Source organism: Chiloscyllium punctatum, chromosome 5 (genome assembly GCF_047496795.1).
Source record: "Chiloscyllium punctatum isolate Juve2018m chromosome 5, sChiPun1.3, whole genome shotgun sequence".
NCBI classification, from domain to species: Eukaryota; Metazoa; Chordata; class Chondrichthyes; order Orectolobiformes; family Hemiscylliidae; genus Chiloscyllium; species Chiloscyllium punctatum.
In genome coordinates, this window is record NC_092743.1 from 46,270,237 (window position 1) to 46,288,510 (window position 18,274).

At 41.8% G+C, this 18,274-nt stretch overlaps 1 protein-coding gene across 2 annotated transcripts in view; it reads left to right on the plus strand.

Moving 5' to 3' along the window:
- The window catches only part of rad54b (RAD54 homolog B), a 209,963-nt gene that overhangs the window by 58,557 nt on the left and 133,132 nt on the right, over window positions 1–18,274 (plus strand). The gene's annotated exons all lie outside the window — the stretch shown is intronic.

Consider the following 18,274-nt stretch of genomic DNA (forward strand, 5'->3'; position numbering starts at 1 on the left):
CAGTTTTTATGGGCATATATTACACCCAACTATATTTCCTTGCTCCTCCATTTCTGAAAGGATTTGAGTCCATTTGAAACTTCTCACGTGTGCAGCTATTGTAATCATCATCTTAACACTGCTATCTGTCCCATCACATTTGGTGCATATCCTGTAGGAATTTTTCATCTTCTCTTTGCAGTCATAATAAGTCCCATCCTTGCTCTTTTCTTGTCTTTTCAGTCACTACTTTTGACTACTTGCTGCTCTCTATTAACTGGATTTTGTTCTTAGTAGGCAGTGCTTTCTACAACTGAATACCATTGACATCATCTAAACCATTGCATTTCAGATTTGGAGACTATCTAGCTGGCAGCTAACTCAGATTGAGCCCAATGTGCATAGTCTGTGTCTTATTTGAGCTGTTTGCAGAAACTCCCCATCTTTTTCTCTCTCTGTGTCTCTCTCCCTCCATCTCCCAACCCCCCCAAACCTCATCACAAGATCAGTGAGAATAATCACTGGCAAGGCATTCATTTGCATTCACAACTTCTCAGATAATGAAATTATTTATGTCTATGTTCAGCAAAATCTAGAAAACACTTAGCTTGTTCAGGAAAATGCCAAATAATGTTTATTAACGTGCCAAGAGATGAGCATCTCCATCAAGAGAGATTCTAACTCTGCTTATCACAGGGTAATGAACACTGATGCTAACAGTTGCTAGCACTGAAATTCCCACTGTCAGCATCTTCTGGATGACCATTTACTTTTATTCTTTCAGAAGATGTGAGCTTCACTGGCTATATCAGCCTTTATTGCCCATCGACAGTTGACCTGGAGAATGTAGTGGTGAGCTGCAGTCCATGTGAATGTACATCTAAGTACAATTAATCATTAACTTATTAAAAAATTTGATTCAGCAGGAGTGGCAATATATTTTGAAGTCAGGATAGTGAGTGGCTTGGAGAGGCACCTGAAGTCTTGGTGCTTCCTGCATTTGATGCCCTTGCCCTTACAGATGGGAGAGGACATGGTTTGGAAGGTGCTGCCTAAGAAGCTTTTGTGAATTTTTGCAGTGCATCTTGTAAAGTGTATTTGCTGCCTTTTTTTATTCACTGGTGCGATTGTTGTTTATTCATTGTTGGCTGGCCAGCACTTATCAGTAGTGGAAGGAGTGAATGTTAGTGCATGTGGTGTCAATGAAGGCTGCTTTCTAGTGTCAAGCTCTTGAGTGTTGTTGGAGTGCACTCATCCAGGCAAGTGGAGGGTTTTCCATCACACTCCTGACCTATTCTTTGTGAATGGTGGACAGGCTTTGGACAATCCAGGTGAGTTACTTATTGCAGGATTCCTAACCCCTGACCTGCTTTTGTAGATATTGTATTTATTAGGCTAGTATAGACAGTTTTGGTCAGTGGTAATCCCAGGATGTTAATAATGGAGGATTCCATAATCATATTACCATTGAAAGCCAAGGCACTATGGTTAGATTTTGTCTTGTTGGAGATGGTGCTAGTGCCACTCAGGAGAGTGTAAACTAGTGTGGTAGGGGGTTGGAACCAGAGCAGTAAGTTAGCAATTGAAGTGATTGAGGAGAATGTAGAAGTTAATTAAAGGAAGTCTACTAGGAAGAACAGGCAGATCAATGAATGTGGCAGTACTGGAAGTCTGATTATTTCAGGGAAGGCAGGTGAGCTTAGAACCTGGGTTAATCATGGAACTATTATGTTGTAGCTATTACAGAAACTTGGTTGGGAGGAGAGCAGGACTGGAAGCTCAATATTCCAGGGTTTTGATGATGCGGAGGAGATGGTGTTGGACTAGGGTGGACAACATTAAAAATCACACAAAACCAGGTTATAGTCCAACAGGTTTATTTGGAAATGCTAGCTTTCAGAGTGCTGCTTCTTCATAACTACCTGATGCTCTGAAAGCCTGTGCTTCCAAATAAACCTGTTTGACAATAACCTGGTATTGTGTGATTTCTAACAGGGTTTAGATGTTTCAGGCATGATAGAGAAGGATGTAAAAGGGGTGGGAGGAGTTGCATTACTGATTATGGAGAATGTTATACTGCACTAACAGAGGACGTCTTAGAAGGCTCATTCGCCGAGACCGTATGGGTAGAACTCAGGAATGAGAAAGATGCCATCACAATAATGGAGTTCTTCTTCAGGCTTCCAAAAAGTCAGCAGAATATAGTGGAACAGAGATGTAAGCCAATCATAGAAAGATGTAAAAACAACAGGGTTGATGTAATGGGTGATTCTAACTTTCCCAACATTGACCCAGACTCCCTTTGTGCCAGAGGCTTAAATGAGGCAGAATTTGTTAGGTGTATCCAGGAGGGTTTCTTGAAATAGTTCAACTAGGGAAGGGCCATACTAGTCCTTGTATTGGGGAATGAGCCTGGCCAGGTGATTGAGATTTTAGTGGGGTAGTATTTTGGGACCAGTGATCATCATTTGTATGTTTTAACATAGTTATGGATGAGTTACTGGTCCTCGGATGAAAATATTAAATTAGGGGAAGGTTAATTCCCACAGTATTAGACAGGAATTGGAGAAATTGGATGGAGGCTGGATAGGATAAATTCACATCTGACAGCTGGGAGTCTTTTAAAGGTCAATTTATCAGAAGTCAGGACCAGAATGTTCCTATGTGGGTAAAAGATAAGGGTGCCAAGACTCAGGAACTCTGGATGATAAGAGATATTGAAAGTTTAGTCAAAAAGGAAGCATATGTGAAGTTTAGAAAACAGAAATCAATCAAGGCCCTTAAGGAATGTAGAGGAAGCAGTAAAAGCTTAAACAAGAAATTACCAGGTTTAAAGGGATAGGGGTGGCGGTGGGGGGTGGGGGAGTGAGGGGAGACATGGAATATCATTAGAAAGTAGGATTAAGGAGAATCTCAAGAGATTGTGGACATGTATTAGGAGCAAGAGGGTAGCTAGAAAAGGATGGGTCTACTGAAGGACAAAGGAGAAAATTTGTATGTGTATGAAGCCAGAGGAAGCAGGTGAGATCATTTCATGAGTATGTCACGTTAGTGTTCAACAAGATGAAGGACATGGGTGATGGTAATTTTAGGGAGGGATATGCTGATAGTCTAGGACATGTCGATATTGAGAAGGAGATGTTGGGTGTTTTCAAAAACATTTAAGGTAAATAATCCACAGGGCCTGCTGGGATCTATCCCAGGATAATGAGGGAGGCAAGGGAGGAGATTGTTGGGTCCTTGACAGAAATCTATTTTAGCCACAGGTGAAGTGCCAGAAGACTGGAGAATAGCCAATGTTGTTCCTCTTTAAGAAAGGCAACAGGCATAATCCAGAAAATTATAGGCTGGTATCAGTGGTAGTGAAATTATTGGAGAGGATTCTTAAGGACAGGATTTACTTGCATTTGGAAAGGAGTCGACTTATCAGAGATAATTAGCATGGCTTTGTACAGGGAAGGGCTGATTTGATTGAGTTTTTGGGAGAAGTAACAAAAATGATTGATGAGGATCGACAGTGGATGTTGCCATTGTGGACTTTACTGAAGCATTTGTCAATGCTCCTCATGATAGGCTGGTTGAGAAGATTAGCTCACATGGGATCAACAGTGAGTTGATAAACTGGCTGAGTCATAGAGATAGAGGATAGCTGTGGTGGGATGTTTTCCTGACTGGAGGTCTGTGACTAGTGATGTTCCGCAAGGATCAGTGCTGAGACTCTCTTTTGTAATATATCTAAATAATTTGTATGAAAATCTAGTTGGTCTGATTAGTAAGTTTGCAGACAATACACAAATTATGGAGTTGTGGATAGTGAGGAAGGTTGTCAAAAGATACAATAGTTGGATCTAATGGAAAGTTCGGCTGCGAAATGATAGATGGAGTTTAATCAAGAGAAGTGTGAAATGAAGATTAAGTGAAAGAGGAATGTATATAATAAATGGCAGGATCCTTTGGAGTATTAGTATACTTAGCCTGGGGTCCCAGTCCATAGATCCCTGAAAATGGCAGCACAAATGGATAAGGTGGTAAAGAAAGCATACAGCATTACTTGCCTTCATTGTTTGGGACATTCAGTGCAAAAATTGGCAAGTCAAGTTCCAGCTGCATAAAACTTCACTTAGGCCACATGTGTAGTACTCTGTAAAGTTCTGGATGCCACACTTTAGGAGGATGTGGAGGCTCCGGAGAGGGTACAAAAGAGGTTTCGCAGGTTCTTGCCTGGATTGCAGCATATTAACTATGAGGAGAGTTTGGACAAACTTGGTTGTTTTCACTAGAGCATTGGAGGCTGAGGGATGACCTGGTAGAAGAATATAAAATTATGAGAGGCATGGACAGGGTGAATGATTGGAATCTTTTTTTCAGCATGGAAATGCCAAATCCTAGGGGGAATAGGTTTAAGTTGAGATAGAGTAAATTTAAAGGAGATGTGTGAGTCAAGTGTTTTGCCACAGAGGGTGGTATGTGCCTGGAATGTGCTGCCAGGGGAGATGGTAGATGCAAATATGATGCATTTAAAGGGTATTTAGACAGACACATGAACATGAAGTAGAAGAGCAGGGACCACGTGCTTGTTAGCTCAAACCTAGTTATGTCTTGTTGGACTTGGATTACTTCAAATCTGAAGAATCATTGCTGAACATTGTGCAATCATTTGCAATCATCCCTATTTCTGACCTTATGATGGAGGAAAGGTCACTGTTGAAACAGTTAAAGGTAGTTAGATGTACCTTTGTAGTCTGACGAACTTCTTAAAGTGATGTCCTAGAGATGAGATGGCTGACTTCCAAAAAGGAGAGGTTTCCCCCAATTCCCAGTGACTCATTTTACTAGGCTTCTTAATATGACACTGGATCAATGAATCCTTGACATCAAGGGCAGTCACTTTCACTTCACCTTTGGAGTTAGCTCTGTTGTCCATGTTGGCTCAAGGCTATAATGAGATCAGGAGTGGCTCTGGTGGAACCCAACTGGATGACCATAAGCACATTTTTACCAAGCAAGTGCTGCTTTGTAGCACTGTAAATAACCTCTTCCTTCACTTTGCTGATGACCATGAGTAGACTGATGAGGTAATAATTGGCTAGGAATTTTCTTGCTTTTTGCATGAGGGACATTTGGAGGCAATTTTCCACATTGTCAGGGAGATGCCAGTTTTTATAGTGGTTCTGGATCAGCTTGGCTAATGATGCAGTTAGTTCTGGAGCACAAGTTTATAGTAGAATTGCCAGGGTTTCCAGTGCCTATAGCTATTTATTGATATATGTGGAATGTATCATAATGGCTGAAATTTGACATCTGTGATGCTGGGAACGTCTGGAGGAGGTAGAGATGAATCCTCCACTCAGCACCTCCAGTTCATGATTGTTGCAAATGCTTTAGCCTTGCCTTTTGCACTGATTTGCTGGGTTCCTCATTGTTGAGGGTAGGGATATGGATAGAGCCTTCTCTTATGATTTGCTTAATTGTCCACTAGCATTCGCAACTACATGTGACAGGACTAGAAAGCTTAGATCTGATCCATTTGTTATGAAATCGCTTGGCTCTGTCAGTTTCTGCTTAAACTGTTTGGCACACAATTTTTCCTATGTAGTAGTTTCAAACGATGATACCTCATTTTTAAGTATGCATGGTGCTATTCCTGGCATGCCTTTCTGTACTCTTCATCAAACCAATAGTGATATTTTGGCTTGCTGGTAATGGTAGAGTGGGGGACATGCCAGGCCATGTCGATGTAGATTGTTTCATTAGTTATAGTCCACAACCACCTGATGAAGGATCTGTGCTCCAAAAGCTAGTGCTTCCAAATAAACCAATAGGACTATAACCTGGTGTTGTGTGATTTTAAACTTTGTACACCCCAGTTCAACACTGGCACCTCCAAATCATAAACCGATGTGGTTGTAATAGATTGATGAGAATGAAGTCAAGTATGTTTTTCCCTCTTCTTGATTCACTCACCAACTGCTGCACTATTGTTTTAATAGCTATGTCCTTTAGGACTCAATCAGTTCAGGCAGTGGTTGTGTTGAGCCATTCTGCAAAGTTCCTCCCCTGCCCGCCCCAGAGTATGATCTGCACTTTTGTCATCCTCAGTGTCTCCTTAAGAAGAAGTACTGATTCATCAGTTGGACCAATTTTGCAGATACCATCAGTAACTCACTAAGACTTTTTGGACAGCACCTCCCAAATCTTCTGTCACCTGAGATTAAAAGGGCAAGGCTTGATGGGAACTCTGCTACTTGCAAGTCCCCGAATGGCACAACTTTTAACTTGGAAATACATCATAATTGTTTTCATTGTGCTGGTTGAAAATCCTGGAATTCCATCCTTAGCAGTGTTGTGGGAACATCTCCACACGGACTTCAGTGGTTTAAGAAAGTTGTTTCTTCTTGAAGGCTTAGAAATGAGTAATAAATATGTGGCTTTGCCAGAATCACCTTTAATTCATGAATAAATTAAAAAAGTTTTGTCAATCATTCACTGTAAAAACATCAAAACAATTTATTTGACTTTTTATATTGTTTCATATAGCGTGGGTAAGGCATAAATGCAATTGGGGTTATTGAATGCATGCTTCATTAAGAGGTTTTAGCTTGAGCCATGCTGTCTAACAGAGTTCATTCCTCTTATGTGTTTGAATTAATTCTTCTTCTTCTATGGCCAGCCTCCAATGCAACGAGACACTTTGATTATACTTTCATTTAACAGACTTAATCCAATGTTAAATAATACTGAAGTAATTCTTTACATTCTAATCGTCCCAAAAAATGACAATTACATGAGATTGTAGAAAATTTTTTCAACTAGTATTTCTGAAAGGAAACGATGATATCTTATGTTAAACTACAAAATCTGTAGCTTGCAAAATATGTTGAGACTTTCTTAAAAGGACAAAGAAAAGTAGAAACTTCAGAAGCTCTGTGACCTTATTCAACCTCTATTGAATGCTTGCAAAAGGCAGACAAAAAGGACAAAAGAACATAAGCCTGCCTCTTTTTCAAGGGGCATTCATTTTCCCATGGGGACAAAGCTCAGAATATAACTCCCATGAAGAGCCTGGCATTCGGATCAGATTTCAGATTATTCTCCTGGACAGCAACCACTGAAGCAGCATCAAACAAGAAATACACATGTGAATCAAAGGTTGAATAACTTGAGGAGACTTCCACTCTTGGTGGGTGCTTCACATTGTAGATGGACCAGACAGCCATCCTATGGTTTCTAAAATCTCAAATGCAACAGGCATTCATGCAACACAAGACCTAGAACAACTTTGCTTAAAACAAGGCATGCTTAATTGCTGGAGAATGTAGTTATTCCCTCAAGCTGATAAAGGAGAGGGCAAGCCAGTTCCTGGTAGCTGATTCAGACAGTCTCTCTTTTCCAGGTCCACATTCTCAGTTTTCTGATTAAAGGCTAACCCTACTAGACAAAAAAGCCCAAAGAGCTGTGGGTGCTGGAAATCAGAAAAAAAAAGCAGAAATTGCTAGAAAAACTCAGGTGTGGCTGCATCTGTGGAGGCAAAACAGAATTAACATTTTGGGTCCAGTGACTGTTCAAAGAAGATTCTGCTTTGACTGCACAATGCTGCCAGACCTGCTGAGTTTTCTGGCAATTTCCGCTTTTGTTCATGCTAGGCAACCTATCTAACTACCAAAGTCCTAGTTATGTGAAAAACTAACAATTGGGTAGATATGTGCTATCATTTATTTGTTCATGTATAGCTGTTCTATCCAATCATTAACCTGTGAATATCAGCAAGAATGACCATGTGCAACATATTATTCCTAAATGAAAAGCTACATTTTGTTTCTTTCCCAGGCACACTTTTCTCATAGTTTCTTGTCCTACATCTTTTATTTTTATTTGTTCCAGCTTTCTTCTCTCTATTTGGATCTGGAAAAGAGAGACAGTCTGAATCAGCTACCAGGAACTGGCTTGCCTTCTCCTTTATCAGCTTGAGGGAATAACTACATTCTCCAGCAATTAAGCGTGCCTTGCTTTAAGCAAAGTTGTTCTAGGTCTTGTGTTGCTATCCTAATCCTCACTCCATCCATCACTACTGCCCTCACAGATTTGACTCTTGGATAAGCCTTCAGTTATTCTCAGTACCTCTCTTGACATATTCTTGATCCCAGAGAAGGCTAACTGCTGGCCAGTTAAAATGGTGGGTTTACTTCAGAGAGTGGTGAATGTGTTTTGGGGAAAATGGCTTAGTGTAATGTGAGAGAGGACAAAGGGGAAGAGGCTTCGCTGAATCTTGTGTCAGTGAATCTTGCAAGCTTAGTTTATATGTGTACAAAACTAATATAGTTTTAAAACTACTTTATAAATCAACAATTTCATATATATTTCAACATAATATGTAACTATAATATGCAAATCTAATTATATACTGAATGTTATGGTGCTGCTTTTGTTATGTTTTTGCTGTTGTCTGGGGTCATTTTTAGTGTTAAAATGGCATCATATTGGAAAATGGTCAGCTAAGCTCTGCTATAGGGAGCAAGAAATGGATGACAGAAATTAAAGCACAAATATTGGAAATATGAAGCAAAATTAACAGAAAATGTTGGAAGCAGTCATCATCAGGTTGGGTGGTATTTGTGAAGAGAGTATATAGGTAAAAACCATGACTGCAGATGCTGGAAACCAGATTCTGGATTAGTGGTGCTGGAAAAGCACAGCAGTTCAGGCAGCATCCGAGGAGCAGTAAAATCGACGTTTCGGGCAAAAGCCCTTCACCAGGAATACAGACAGAGTGCCTGAAGGGTGGAGAGATAAATGAGAGGAGGTGGGGGTGGGCAGAAAGTAGCATAGAGTACAATAGGTGAGTGGGGGTGGGAATGAAGGTGATAGGTCAGGGAGGAGGGTGGTGGAAGGTAGCAAAGAGTACAATGGGTGGATGGGGGTGGGATGAAGGTGATAGGTCAGAGAGGAGGGTGGAGTGGATAGGTGGAAAAGAAGATAGGCAGGTAGGACAAATCATGGGGACAGTGCTGATCTGGAAGTTTGGAACTGGGGTGAGGTGGGGGAAGGGAAAATAAGGAAACTGGTGAAGTCCACATTGATGCCCTGGGGTTGAAGTGTTCCGAGGCGGAAGATGAGGCGTTCTTCCTCCAGGCGTCAAGTGGTGAGGGAGTGGCGGTGAAGGAGGCCCAGGACCTCCATATCTTCAGCAGAGTGGGAGGGGGAGTTGAAATGTTGGGCCACAGGGCGGTGTGGCTGATTGGTGCAGGTGTCCCAGAGATATTCCCTAAAGCGCTCTGCTAGCAGGCGTACAGTCTCCCCAATGTAGAGGAGACTGCATCGGGAGCAACGGTAAACAATTTCCCTTCCCACATGGATAAAGATGCCCTCCAACGCATCTCGTCCACATCCCACACCTCCGCCCTCAGACTCACCCCTCCAACCATAACAAGGACAGAACCCCCCGGTGCTCACCTTCCACCCTACCAACCTTTGCATAAACCAAATAATCTGCCGACATTTCCGTCACCTCCAAATGGACCTCACCACCAGGGATATATTTCCCTCCCCACCCCTTTCCGCCTTCTGCAAAGACCGTTCCCTCCGTGACTATCTGGTCAGGTCCACGCCCCCCTACAACCCATCCTCCCGTCCTGGCACCTTCCCTTGCTACCGCAGGAGTTGCAAAACCTGCACCCACACTTCCTCCCTCACCTCCATCCAAGGCCCTAAAGGACCCTTCCACATCCATAAAAGTTTTACCTGCACATCCACCAATGTCATTTATTGTATCCGTTGCTCCCGATCCGTCCCGAGACTGGACGCATCCTAGCAGAGCGCTTTAGGGAACATCTCTGGGGCACCCGCACCAATCAACCACACCGTCCTGTGGCCCAACATTTCAACTCCCCCTCCCACTCTGCCAAGGACATGGAGGTCCTGGGCCTCCTTCACCGCCACTCCCTCACCATCCGATGCCTGGAGGAAGAACGCTTCATCTTCCGCCTTGGAACACTTCAACCCCAGGGCATCAATGTGCACTTCAACAGTTTCCTCATTTCCTCTTCCCCCACCTCACCCCAGTTCCAAACTTCCAGATCAGCACTGTCCCCATGACTTGTCCTACCTGCCTATCTTCTTTTCCACCCTCCTCTCTGACCTATCCCCTTCATCCCACCCCCATCCACCCATTGTAGTCTTTGCTACCTTCCCCCACCCTCCTCCCTGACCTATCACCATTATCCCCACTCCCACTCACCTGTTGTACTCTATGCTACTTTCTCCCCACCCACAACCCGAACCTTCTCTCATTTATCTTTCCACCCTTCAGGCACTCTGCCTCTATTCCTGATGAAGGGCTTTTGCCCAAAACGTCGATTTTACTGCTCCTCTAATGCTGCCTGAACTGCTGTGCTTTTCCAGCACCACTAATCCAGAATGAAGAGAGCACATGACAGCAACGATTACTTGCCTTTGTGAAACCCCTCTTTAAGATTGAAAAAATACCTAAGCTGTTTCAGGGAGGGATAATCCGGCAAAGCATCTAGCCATTGTCCAGCTTACAAGTATTTCTCTGCTTTTTTCCCTATTTTTGTAGGAAACAATAAGGGTCACTACTGTTCCGTGCTCTCATTCAATAGAAATAACTGGTGAGTTTAACATGAGCCCTCAGACGAAGACGCTGAGATTGAGAAAGCAGGACCTTCATGGTAGCCTCAGCCAGTATGGGAATTGAGCCCGCTGTCTTGGCACCACTCTGCAATCACACCAGCCATCCAGCTAACTGATTCCTGGCGATCCCACTTTCTAATCAGAGAGACGTGACTGGTGGTGAATTTAACCTGAGGGTCACCAAACCTCAGGCAAGGGCTGAGATCAAGAAGGCAGAACCTTCATGGTGACCTCAGCCCATATGGGAATTGAACTAGCGCTGTTGGAGTCATTCTGTATTGTAAACCAACTGTCCAGCCACCTGAGCTAACCGACTCTTGTGATTGTGAGGTAATGATATGTATATTGTTAAGTTATTGATTGGAGGAGAAAGAACCTGAAAGATCAGTAACTTTGAGGTCAGAAAAGCATACACTTGGGACTGAGGACTGGATTAAATCTGTAAGCAAATGACTGAGACTAACTCGTTCATCAAAGGCAGGAATCAATACTAGGAAGTATCATACTGGATTTTGCTATGCACTATTCATTAGAGGTCAATGAGCCATCTGAGTAAGACAAAATTTTAATAAAACTTTGCCGTTTTTTTAGAGTAATATACCATGTAGAACTTTAGGTGGATTTTTTTTGGCAGATAGTTTAAATTTGTATTTCTGTCTGTCTGAAACTTTGATTATACTCCTGTTGTCACAGTCTCATTCTCTCTCCCACTCTCCTCCTTCCCAACCCCCACACTCAATTTGTAACACCAGTGCCTTTGGTTCAGCAGCTTTGTTCCCCTCAATTTAATTTGGCTCTGCCAGTGCATGACTTCCTGTGTGCATTATTACAGTGTTTATATTTCTTACTAAAGCCCCTTCCCTCCCTGCTACCCAATAAACATGTTCATTATGGCTCGTAAAATATTTATTTTAAAAGCATTTTATGCTAATTATGTATTGTTAGCGCTGCAATGAGCATATCCAATTTTGGAATACTATGGTGCAAATCTCTGAACCATATGATGATGAATGTTGTCCTGAGTGGTCCAATTAGTTTGGTGCTGAAGTAGGAGACAGGAACTAACTAAATCATGGGATGGGAGGAACATAATGATGGCTAGTCACCCAATTGAAATAAGGTTTCAATCAACCATTACTTTCATGATCACTATAAGCATTGCAGTGTAATCCCAGTTCTCAAAAAGACACAGTGTTGTAGTCTAGTTATATTTTTCCAAATCTGTTATCTGGGAAATGTGGCAGAACCACCGATGCTAGATTTGTGATAATTCAAAATTCAGATGCAAATAGCCATATCTTTTAAAATACAAAAATAATGGATTGCTTCAGAATTTTTTTTCACTTTACTCTTGCCAAGGATTGAATGCCTTGCTCTGTGGGAATTGAAGTTGCCTATTTTGTTATTGATTAACAGTATAGTTATTCAGGTAATTACAGTTAAGAGGTTGATAGTATCCACATTGTTTCCAAGATTACAGCTTGATTAAAACTACAGCAGAGATCTTTATTATTTTTCTTCTAATTTTTAAGTAATATTTAATTCATTAATAAATATTTCATTTATTTTCATGCATCCTAGTCTGTCCAGATGAGTAACTTGCATGTTCTCCTTTGTACAGGTATAATACACAGTATTTTGGTTCTTTTAAATATTTTAGCCCCTGATGCCTGAATGTCTGCAACCATATCAATAGTATTTAACTCAAAACATTTTTCCCAGAATTGTCCTGTACAGAGAAAAAGAATGTTTACAGATGGATTTTGTGAATTGCAATATATAAATTGGTAAGTTCAGAGATTGATAAGGTGCAAAGAACTTGCTGTACTTCATAGCTTAACACAGCATATCATCAAGATTTCTTGGACATCAGCAAGGGTGAATATGTTACTAAAGCATTGCTCAGTATTATCCACAAATGTCCAATTGGAAATCTGGATGTGGGAAATTGTATTTTTGAATGTTAATAAAATTTGTCATAGACCTCTCTGCTCAAATTTTATGAATCACCAGTTTATACTTTGCTTTGCCCATCATTGTATCTGATGGTTCCTACAGTGATCAGTGTTTCATGGGCTATCCAAAACTCAACTTGATAAGAAGTGCTATATCTGCACATTGTGCCTTTATCGTGCCAGATTCTTGCAAATTGAGTTTTTAAATCAGCAGATGCAGTCTGGTTGGTATTGAATTGTTCAACGCACTATCATTTTGGCCTATCTAGTTGTATTGCCAGCATAGTCTCACAACAATATTTAGGTTTTGTCGATGAAGTTTACCATCAACTGTACCACTGATTTGTTCATTATTTAGCTGAAAAGGCTGCACTTGGTGAAAAGTTTGGTTTGACTCTGGTTGGGCTATTCATCATATTGAATCTTTCACTTGAATTGTTATTACACAGACTGCTTTCTTTATGGACATATTATGATGATTATGACTCTTATCAAAGGTAACCAAGATATTTAACATAAAAGTATCTGTTGCCAGAATTTAAATTTCTGCCCCAGTTTACAACGAATGTTTCTAAAACAATCTTGTCTAAGTTCACGGACTCTGTGCAAACAAACATTGCTCCTTTTCTCCTTGGATGATTTGCAAACTAGCTTCCTCCTTTGTTTCATTTAGAGACCTAGAGCTGAACAGCTTGAAAACAGACCTTTCTGTTAACTTGTCCATCCTGACGTGATATCCTAAATAAATCTAATCCCATCTACCAGCGTTTGGCCCGTATCTTTCTAGACCCTTCCTTGTCTCTCTTAAACCCTTCCTATTCATACACCCATCCAGATACCTTTTAAATGTTGTAATTGTACCAGCCTCCACCACTTCCTCTAGCAGCTCATTCCATATGTACACCACCCTCCACATGAAAACTTTTAAATCTTTCCCTTTCATCTTAAACTTGGCTCTTTAGTTCTGGACTCACCCACCTCAGGGATAAGTGCTTGTGTATTTACCCTGTCCATGCCCCTCATGATTTTATGGATCTCTATAAGGTTACCCCTAATCCTCTGATGGTCCAGGGAGAACAGCCCCAGCCTCTTCATTCTCTCCCTAAAGTACAATCCTTCCAACTATGGCAGTACTTTTAGATGTTTTCTGAACTCTTTCAGGTTTCACAACATCCTTCCTATAGCAGGGAGACTATAATTGTATGCAGTATTCCAAAAGTGGCTTCTGATTAATAAAGTTCAGTACACACTTGTTTAACTGTTGCATATATCTTTATTGTTTTAGTGATATGCTTTTAAAGATGTTCAGCCTTTTCTTAATAGTTGAATAATTCCCACAAATTAATTTACTTAAGCCTATCTATAATTTCCTTTTACAGCTGTAATTATTATCCTTTCTAAAAGTATATGCTTGAATTCTGATGCTTTATATTTGAATCCAAACTACATTGAATGTGCTGAAAATATGTTGCTGGAAAAGCGCAGCAGGTCAGGCAGCATCCAAGGAGCAGGAGAATCGACGTTTCGGGCATAAGCCCGAAACGTCAGGGCTTATGCCCGAAACGTCGATTCTCCTGCTCCTTGGATGCTGCCTGACCTGCTGCGCTTTTCCAGCAACACATTTTCAGCTCTGATCTCCAGCATCTGCAGTCCTCACTTTCTCCTCCTACATTGAATGTGGTCATCTTGTGATTGTTGTTCCTGTGGATTCCAATAGTCTCTTTTATTTTGTTTGCATTGCTTGCAATTACCAAATTTACACTGCCAAACTTGGCCTCATAAAGTACTGTGATTGTGAAAGTAAAGTAAACCATAGGAGCGGAGGTGGCAAAGTATTGGGAAGGAGCAAAGGATATTGAAGCATGATGTGATGATGGAGGGGCAAAAAGTTGCTGGAATAATCCAAAACACCCATTTGAAATAAGCATTAGGTTTCTTTTAAAAAAAATACAAACAAATCTAATTTGTCAATTGTAGTACCCCGAAAGTGAAATTTAAGTTCAATTGGGCAGAGCTTATGCACTGGCTAATTATACCAGTCATTAAGCAGCCTGACATTCTGCTTAAAGGGATACTGCAGGCCACTTATGTCATGCCGACAATTTGCCTGGTAGCATTTTAATGAGGTCGTGGCCTCTGTTGTAATTAGATTACTTACAGTGTAGAAACAGGCCCTTCGGCCCAACAAGTCCACACCGCCCCGCCGAAGCGTAACCCACCCATACCCCTACATCTACATCTACATCTACATCTACCCCTTACCTAACACTACGGGCAATTTAGCATGGCCAATTCACCTGACCTGCACATCTTTGGAGTGTGGGAGGAAACCGGAGCACCCAGAGGAAACCCACGCAGACACGGGGAGAACGTGCAAACTCCACACAGACAGTCGCCTGAGGCGGGAATGCTTACCATATCAGTGTAACTTGTAAATAGTTGCAAACATGTAATAAACTACTTGTTTTAAACAAGAGCCCATTCGAGTTAGACCAAGAGACAGCTTTACTCCATCACACTGTACTTAGTAGGTCCTGCAGACTCCTTGATGTGAAGAGGATGGTGGCAGCATACCTACCCCATGGTGAGGTACAGACTTGACTTAATTATTACCCACAGACATTCTCTGGTTTTTATACTGGAACATACTGCATATCAAAAAGGTAAAGCATTGCAACACTTGAGATCTTTGTTAGCAGGCAAGTAATTTTATCTAGAATCAAATAAAGAGCTGCATATATTGGAAATCTGAAACAAAAAAATTGCTAGAGAAACTCAGCAGGTCTGACAGCACCTTTGGAGCAAAAAGAAGTCAACATTTTTAATATAGATCTGAAGAAGGGTCACTGGATTTGAAACATTAACTCTTTTTCTCTCCACAGATGCTGCCATGCTTGGTGAGTTTCTCTAGCAATTTCTAGTTTTATAAATTCATATCAAATTAACTCCAGGATGGTGGCAGAGTAGTAGGGCTCAGCCCAGGGCTCATCTGCTCCTGTCTACTTTCTTTCTCTTTTCCTTTTGCTTTTGCTCTTTATTTTCTGTAGAGAATGGCAAGTGAAGGAGAAAATCTCTGGCGGCAGTGGGCAGAAATGCCAGGATGCATTAGACACATCTCCACACACAGCCCAGGGTCTCCCAGCGAGTGAGGAGCAAGACCCCAGGCTGACTCTCCTGGCCTGGCATTGCAGGCTGAGCAAAGGCTCCAGGTCTGCAGCTAGGCTTGGGCACTTGAATGAATGGAAGAGTTGACAAAAGGGATGGCGGAGGACCCTGTTAATGGGCGGCAGCATCTTAGAGAACTGTTGGATGAGGAACAGGATGTATGGAACCGGCACATTCCCAAGCCCAGCTTGGCTCCAGCTTGGACACGACAGTTGTGATTGTGGCAGTGGCAGAGGTCTATAACTGAGACCCCAGAGCATGTTACAGATTCAGGAGCCCATTTCAGATACCCCAGCTGATGTGGAGCATCAAGAAGAAGACAGAAAGATGAACTTTGTTGCAGTAAAATCTTGCATTATATTTAGTGCTTCAAGATGATATCAGAGTGTGGTGACACTTTGCATGTAACATGTAAAAAGATACTTTCCACTATGCATACTTTTATATGCATGTGACAAATCTAAGTCTAATTTACCAGTTAATTGAACAATTGTTAATGAGCAACACAGGGAGAAAGTGACCTCTTCATCAGGAATATTGTGAAACGTCAACTCTCCCGCTCCTCGGATGCTTCTTGACTTGCTGGCTGTGCTTTTCCAGCACCACACCTTTTGACTCTTCATGAGCAACATAATCTGATCCAGACCATGACTTAGAAGCACAGAACCTTTTCAATGCAGAAAGAAGCCATTCAGCCCATTGTGTCTGTGCTAGTTCGGTGGGGAGAGTGGCGCAAACCAAGGACTGTTGAAGGGAATGGTCCTTGTGGAAGGCAGAGAGGGGTAGGGAGGGGAAGATGTTCTTGGCGGTGGGGTTTATTTGGAGTTGGCAAAAGTGTTTAAGGATGATGCGTTGGATACGGAGACTGGTGGGGTGACAGGTGAGGACCAGGGGACTCTGTCTTTATTGTGTATTTGTTGGGGGAGGGGGGGTTATAGCAGTGGAACGGGGAATGGAGGTGTGTAGTGAAAGGCTGTCTGGAAGACAGGAGGAGGTAAAGCACATTGTTCAAAATAGGTGGACATCTGGAATACTCGTGAGTGGAAGGTCTCCTTGTCCGAGCAGATGAGGCAGAGAAATTGGGAGAATGGGATGGAGTTCTTGCAGGATGCTGGGTGGGATGAGGTGTTGTCCAGATAGTTATGGGAGTCTGTAGGTTTGTAGAAAACATTCATCTGGAGACTGTTGCGGGAGACAGTTTTTTACAAACCTACAGATGCTGCAGGGACTGACCGGACCCCTCAGTCACCACCCATTTCAATTTCCCCAACCACTCCCCTTTCTGACATGACCATCCTTGACCTCCTCCAGTGCAGAGGAACAACACCTCATTTTCCACCTGGGCAGCCTACAGCCTGGATGACTCAACATTGAGTTCTCCAATTTCAAATTACCCCCCTTCCCCTCCCCACCCCTTCCACTACTTGCCACCAATCGGATTCATTCCTTCCTCTGACCAACCAGGTTGTACCCTTTACCTGTCTTCACCTCCCCCACTTCACCACCCTGCCCCTGCCAACTCCTTTATCTGCAGCTCCCCCCACATTCACCCCCAGTCCTGAAGAAGGGTTACACCCGAAATGTTGACTTCTCCACCTCCTGATGATGCCTGGCTTGCTGTGTTCTTCCAGCCTCCTGCCTGTGTATTTCAGATTCCAGCATCTGCAGTTTTTTTTTGTCTCTAGACAAACATTTTCAGCAATATGTCTTTTCAACAATATTCAAATTCAGTACTACCAAGTGATTGCATTATTTTCAGTTGTTGTTGCACTCCACAGATAAACACAGGAATGTTTCTAATTTCTGAATGAATACAGAACTTAGATGTGAAAAAGGAATAACATTTTTTTAAAAAACCTGTATTTCATTTTAAACTTCAGTGTGGTAATTTTACATTTTTAAACTAGCTTTGGGATCTGAACATGGAACCTGCAGGGTAGTTTATTATTGTGTTGTTCTGGCCTGCCTCCCAACCATTCAACCAAATGCAAGCTTTTACTAACCCAAACATTGGACCCATGTCATATCATTCATCTGCTCCAACTCACTCATCCTTGCTGGATTGGATCTTGGAATGCCAGTACCTCAAATGTAAAAATCATATCCATGTGTTTAAATTTCTACAAGTCTGTCTCTTTTCTTCTTTTTCTTCTTCTTCACTCGCTGCCATTAATTCAGCCTTACAATTCCCGGTCCATAAAATTCCCATTCTGCCTTTGGTTTGTTGTTCACAGCCGTATCTTTGCCTCACCATTGGAGGCTGCATTTTAGTGGTCGTAGGCATTGCCCACCTAAACATCAGTACACCTTCCTTAATATTTTGGATAAAGATTAGATTCCACATCCTAATTTCTATTTAATGGCTTGCTCTCTCATTTCTAAGGTAAACTGGAATATTTTGTTCTGGTAACAGAGCTGTGATAATCAAATTGTTATTGTGTTATTCATTCAAAGAACTCTGAAATAAAGGCAATATCACTTTGGGAACTGCATGTTGTGTGACTTGATTAAACTACAGTTAGCCAACT